This window comes from Macrotis lagotis, chromosome X (assembly GCF_037893015.1).
Source record: "Macrotis lagotis isolate mMagLag1 chromosome X, bilby.v1.9.chrom.fasta, whole genome shotgun sequence".
Classification (NCBI taxonomy): Eukaryota; Metazoa; Chordata; class Mammalia; order Peramelemorphia; family Peramelidae; genus Macrotis; species Macrotis lagotis.
Window position 1 is genome coordinate 542,494,720 of NC_133666.1, and position 7,087 is coordinate 542,501,806.

Here is a 7,087-nt window from a genome sequence, read left to right on the forward strand (position 1 = left end):
GTAAAATACCTTCTTCTCGGTGATACATGTTATCTACACAAAATTTGGTCATGAATTAGGGCAACAAAACCTTAAAATTCAATGCAGAAAAAGCAGAAATTTTAAATGCATCCTTTTCTGATCATTATATTACATGTAATAAAGTGTCATTAAAAGATAAACTAAAAATTAATTGAAAACTAAGTAACCTCATTTCAAAGAATCAGTTGATAAAGCAGAAAGTCAAAGAAATAATCAACAATTTCATTCAAAACAATGACAATAATGAGACATCATACCAAAATTTGTGGGATGCAGCAAAAGAATTTACTGGGGGAAATTTTGTTTCTCTAAATGCTTACATGGCTAAAATAGAGAAATAGGAGATCAGTGAATTGACAAATAATGAAAAAAAAGCTAGCAAAAGCACAAATTAAAAAAAACACCAGTTAAATACCAAATTAGAAATTCTGAAAATCAAAGGAGAAATTAATAAAATTGAAAATAAGAAAGCTATTAATCTATGAATAAAACTTGGTTAGTTTTATGAAAAAAATCAATGAAATAGATAAAGCTTTAGTTAATCTGACTTAAAAAAGAGAAAGAAGAAAAGCAAATTACCAGCATCAAAAATGAAAAGGCTAAGCTCACCACTAATGAGTAGAAAATAAAAGTAACAATACAGAGTTATTTTATCCAAATGTATGCCAACAAATCTGACAGCATAAATGAAATAGATGAATATCAAATTTATATATTTATATATAATAAATTATATAATTATATAAATTTATATAATTATATAAAATTATATAAAAATTGTATAAAAATATAAACTGTCCATATTAACAGAAGAGGAAATAAATTACTTAAATAGCTCCATTTCAGAAAAAAATTGAATGAACCATCAATGAACCACCTAAGAAAAAATCTCTAGGGCCAAATGGATTCACAAGTGAATTCTACAAAATATTTAAAGAATAATTGATTCCAATTCTAAATAAACTATTTGAAAAAATAAGTGAAGGAGTTTTTCCAACTTCCTTTTATGACAACAACATTATGTTGATATCTAAACCACAAAAAGTCAAATCAAAGAAAATTATAGAGCAATTTTTCTAATGAATATTGATGCAACAATTTTAAATAAAATATTAGCAAAGAGATTATGACAGTTATCACTAGAATAATACACTATGATCAGGAAGGATTTATACCAAGTGAACAAGGTTGATCCAATATTAGGAAAACAATCAACCTAATTGACCATATCAATAAGAAAATCAATAGAAATCATATGATTATTTCAATGGCTGCTGAAAAAAGTTTTGGCAAAATACAGCACCCATTCCTTTAAAAACAGTAGAGAATATAGTTGTAAATGGAGTTTTCCTTAAAATGATAATCAGTCTCTATCTAAAACTATCAGAAAACATTATAGGTAATGGTGAAATACTAGAAGCATTCACAATAAGTTCAGGAGTGAATTAAGAATGCCCATTATTGGGCAGCCAGGTGGTACAGTAAATAGAATACTGGCCCCAGAATTAGAAATATCTGAGTTCAAATCCAACCTCAGATATTTAATAATTACCTTGTTATGTGACCTTGAATAGGTCACTGAACCCCATTTCTTTTTCAAAAAAACCCCAAGAATGTCCATTATCACCACCATTATCGAATATTATTCGAAATATTAGCTTTAGCCATAAGGGAGGAAAAAGAAATTGAAGGATTTACAATAGACTCTGAGGAAAGAAAACTCTCACATTTTCAAGATGATATATGCTAGTATACTTAGAGAATTATAGAAAATCAACTAATGTAACTACTTAAAAAAATTAACAATTTAAGCAAGTAACAGGATATAAAGGAAATCCACATAAATAAGCAGCATCTCTATATATTACCCAAAAATTCCATTTAAAGAAATTGTCTACAACATAAAATATTTGTAAATCTACCTCCCAAGACATACCCAGAAAGAATATGCACAATTACATAACACTTTTCATACAATTAAAGTGTGAATCTAAACAATTGGGAAAATGTCAATTGCTCATGGGTAGGACAAGCTAATACAATAATTCAACCTAAATCAAATTACCTATTTACTGCCATACCAATCAAACTACCAAAAATTATTTTATAGAGCTTGAAAAGATCCATAACAAAATTCATCTGGGGGAGCAAAAGATCAACAACATTGAGGAAATTAATGGAAAAAATGTAGAGAAAGGTGTCCTAGTCTTAGCAGGTCTAAAACTACATTATAGAATAGCAGTCATCAAAACTGTCTTGTTCTGGCTAAGAAATATAGAAGTGGATTAATGGAATAGATTAGGTACAAAAAAAAATAGTAGCAAATGATTCTGTTAACCTACTGTTTGATATACCCAAAGACTCCATCTTCTAGGATAAGAACTCACCATTTCACAAAAACTGCTATGAAAACTGTAAAATAGTAAGTTTAAAAACTAGGTATAGCCCAGTATCTCACAATCTACTCAAGAAGAGAAAGGTCCAAATGGGTACAGGATATCAGAGGATACCATAATCCACTTAGAAGAACAAGGGATAGCCTATTTGTCTCTGGAGAGGGGAGGAGTTTATGACCAAACAAGAGATAGAGAAAATTATAAAATAGATAATTTTGATTATAATAATATTAGAAGGAATACTGAATAAAGTCATTCCCCAATTGATAAGTGGTCAGTCAAAGGATATATGAACAGGCAGTTTTCTGATGGAAAAATTAAAATTATCTATAGTCACATGAAAAAAATGCTCTAAATAACTATTGATGAGAGAAATGTACCTCACCCCTATCAGATTGGCTAAAATGACAAAAAAGAAAAAATATCAGTATTGGAGAGGTTGTAGGAAAACTGTACATTTATGGACCATTGGTAGAGTTGCAAGTTGATCCAATAATTCTGGACAGCAATCTAGAATTATGCTCAGAGCAATAAAACTGTTCATACCCTTTTATCCAACGATAACATTAGATCTATATCCCAAAGATATCATAAAAAATAGAAAAAGTCTCATGTTCAAAAATATTTATAGCGACTCTTTTTGTAGTGGCAAAAAATTGGAAATTGAGGGGATGTCCAACAATTGGGGAGTGACTGAGCAAGTTATGGTACATAAATGTTATTACATGGTATTGTCCCTAAAAAATCATGAGCAGACTTCAGAAAAGCCTGAAAGACTAGCATGATCTGATGTTGAGTGAAGCAAATAAAACCAGGTACAATATAAATTATAATATAAATAATATAATATAAATAATATAATATAAATAATATAATATAAATAATATAATATAATATAATACAATACAATATAATATAATATAATATAATATAATAAAATATAAATAATATAATATAATGATATGACATGATATAATTAATATAATTAATATAAATTATAATATAAACCTTAGTATTATAAAACAAAGTATATTTTAAAGGGAAATTGAGTGGAAAAAAGGAAAGTGAAAAATTATCTGAAAAATTAATTAAAATGTAGAAAAAGTCTGAAATATATGCAATAGTCCACATCTATGACTCTTCTAGCTCTGTACTGAATTGTGAGAGGTAGCTTGAAGGAAAGTATCTTCTCATATCTCTACTCTGGGATCATGCTTATTCCTTTTAATTTTTTAATATGTTTTTGATTGTTTTGTGGTAATTATTCTTTCCATTTACATTGTTGTCAAGTGTATCTAATTTTGTTTTCTCTGCTTACTTCACTCTCCATCAGTTCATATGTCTTATTATCTTTCTCTGTGTTAATCATATCTGTTATGCTTAACAACAGAGTAATATTCCATTACATTCCTGTTCCACAATTTCTTTAGTTGATGCACCCAGTTGATGGGTATCTACTTTATTTCCATTTCTTTGCTACCATTAATTATGATGAGAGAAATATTTTGCTGCACATGGGGGTATTTTTTATCACCTATCTCCTTGGGATACATATACCTATTAGTTGAATCTCTGGGTCAAAAACTTCTCAACTTTATTCTCATAATTCTAAATTGATTTTTAAATGATGGAATTAGTTCACAACTCCATCACAGGTGTACCAATACACTTATCTCTCCACAACCCATCCAGTATTAATAATTCCCATTTTTTGATATTTTCATCAATATGCTCAATGTAATGTGTATTTTTCTTATTATTAATGATTGAGCATTATTTTATATGGTTATTAATAATTTGCAATTCTTTTGAAAATTATTTGTTCATATATTTTGATCATTTATCTTTTGGCAAATGGCTTTTGGTTATATCCAAACATTCATATATGCACATACATACATATGTATTCCTAAGTAGCATATCTTAGATATCAAACAATTATCATATAACTTGATACAAAGCTTTTTTTCCCATTGCTTGATTACTTTCTTTAAAAACTTTTTTTAATAGCAGATGACTGAATTTTATATTTTGTCATTGTTATTGTTCAGTCATTTCAATTGTGTCTAACATTTTATGACTGCATATGGAATTTTCTTGTAAAAGATGGCAGAGAGAAAAGCCATTTCCAGCTAATTTGACAGATGATGAAACTGAGGCAAACAAGGTTAAGTAAATTACCTAGGGTCATACAATTAGTAATTATCTGAGGACAAATTGAACTTATGATGATGAATCTTCCTAACTTCAGATCTGGCACTCTATCCACTGCTTAACCTAGCTGCCCTTGAATTTCATATATTTGCACATATAAACAAAATCTTGTATTATATATTTGTCTCTTTCCCTTGCTCGGTGAAAACTATATCTCCTACCCTTTGCTATGAAAGAAATTCTGCTTCTCTTGTCATTTTTTAATGGTGTGATCTTCAACATTCACTTTTAATAGTATGATTTTCAATATTTAGCCATTTTCCATTTATCAGTCCTTTTCTAGGTTCCCTGTTGCTTTCAACTTCTTCATATCATGAATAGTGTTGCAGAAATAGAAATGGAAATGATTTCGGAGGCTGAGTGCAAATCTTGCTTCTGTTGCATACCTTCCATGGGATTTGAACAAGTCACATATGATCCCTGTCATCTTTTCCTCTTACATAAAATTAGGGAAGTTGGATTCAATAACTCCTGAGTACCCTTCTAGCTCTAGGTCTTTATACCTTAGCATTGTCCATATCACTTTTGTATGTATGATTTTTCTGACTTACTATAGTGGCTTGGCCATGATGTTATGTCATCTCTCCATGCAAAGGAGAATTCTAAATAAATACACTTCCAATTTTGATGACTAATGCTTACTATATTGAGTTTTTGAGCAAAAAAGTTCTCAAAGTGATAAAAATATAGATTAGTTCCATTATGTTTCATAAATGTACAATTGTATTTTCAAGAATGAGTGAGAAAATTGGTATAAATTGTCAAACAATGTACCACAATATGCTGTGACTAGAATTCAAAAGATTATTTTATCATACATAAAGGAAATGTGGCAGAGAAAGTAGGTTTGAATATACTTCTTATAATGCTATCAAGTATTTATCAAGCACATGCTTAAAAATATGAGGTATAGTATAGGTGGGGGTGGGGAGGATATTGGGGAAGAGTTTCAAAGAAAAAAATAAGACATAGTACCCATCCGAAATAAGCTTGCAATACAATTGAACACAATACTACTCCCCACTCTCAACCAATCCGTGAAGTGAATTCAGCCTTCAAAATTAGAATCACAAACTTCTTTATTTTCCTGTGGGAAGTCTGGGATCCTATTGACGAATTCAAATTTAATCCATCTGCAGATCACAATGGACTTTTCAAACTCACCTAATTTGTCTCTTTTATTCTAGGAACATCTCTTTTGAAGGAGGCTTGAGGCAACTTGAGCCGGGGCCTTTGTCCAATGCAGTCCTCAGAATACTAACTTTCAAGGATCGTAACATCCCTAATAATCACTGTCCTATGTGCTTAACCATAGAATGAAGGCATTATAAAAATCAGTAATTTAATCAATGGCTCACTTGCATATTTGGTATATGCTACACTTTTGCAATTATGATGGAAAACCAATACAAAGAAAATGATTCAAAAAAACCTTCCAATGAAAAAGTTGTTGACTAGGGTATTAGCATTTTTTAAAGGCAGGATTCTGTAGAATGCCATAAATACTGGATTATAATTCACTTGGAATAATAAGGTCTTTGAGGTTATTACTTAGTGTGAGTGGGAAGAAAAGAATAAAGTTGTTCAATGAGGAATTGAAAGTCCAATTAAAAAGAGTAAGATCAGAGAGTACTAACAACTGTCTTAAAGAAGATAAACTTGATCTGAGGAAGTGACATACCAAGCACTAAAATAATTTGTAGATATAATTATGGAAATACTTCTAATACATTGGAAAGGGTATTAACCCAGGTTCAAATATAACTTCTAATGCTTACCTTGTATGATCTTGGACAAGCCACTTAAGTTCCCTTGGCCTCAGTTTCCTAATCAATAAAGTTATGGGATTACATAGGATGATCTCTGGAAATGTCATCCAGCTCTAGATCTAAGAAGTCTTGTCAATATTGTTTTGAATTTCAAAAGCAGGAAGATGGTTGATTATACTTCTATAGACTAGTGTGTTCTGAGTCCATTTTCAATTGCATTCTAGAACAGGTTGTTGTTGTTGTTGGTGGTGGTGGTAGTGGTGGTGGTGGTGGGGTTTGTGTGTGTGTGTGTGTGTGTGTGTGTGTGTGTGTGTGTGTGTGTGTGTGTTTTAAATTTTGTGAACCCTTAAAGTTCAGTACAGCAAGAACAAACCATGCTAGACCAATTTCATTTCCTTTTTTTTTGGATAGGATTAAGAAACTAATGGATTGTGGGCATGCTGAAGACATTGTCTCCTGAAATTCAGTAGGTCACAGTTCTTTCTCAAAATATCCTAGGACAAGATGGACAAATTTGTACTGAATAATAGTAATTAGAGAGGTGTGAATTTGGTTGCATGGCTGTACACAAAGAGTATTGATTTAAAGACTAATACTAATACCTTAAGTAAACTAAAGAAGCTTGCTGCAGAATTCTGTTCTCAACTCAGTTTTTGTGTAAAATGTTTATCAGATGAAAAATGCTAT

At 30.4% G+C, this 7,087-nt stretch overlaps 1 long non-coding RNA gene across 1 annotated transcript in view; it reads left to right on the top strand.

Annotated features, from left to right (window-relative positions):
- Positions 1-5,948, top strand: part of LOC141497291 (uncharacterized) — a 162,214-nt gene extending 156,266 nt beyond the window's left edge. The window contains exon 6 of the long non-coding RNA XR_012471279.1: positions 5,819-5,948. This is a non-coding gene — a long non-coding RNA (uncharacterized LOC141497291). The remainder of the gene's footprint in view (positions 1-5,818) is intronic.
- Positions 5,949-7,087: the final 1,139 nt, after the last annotated feature.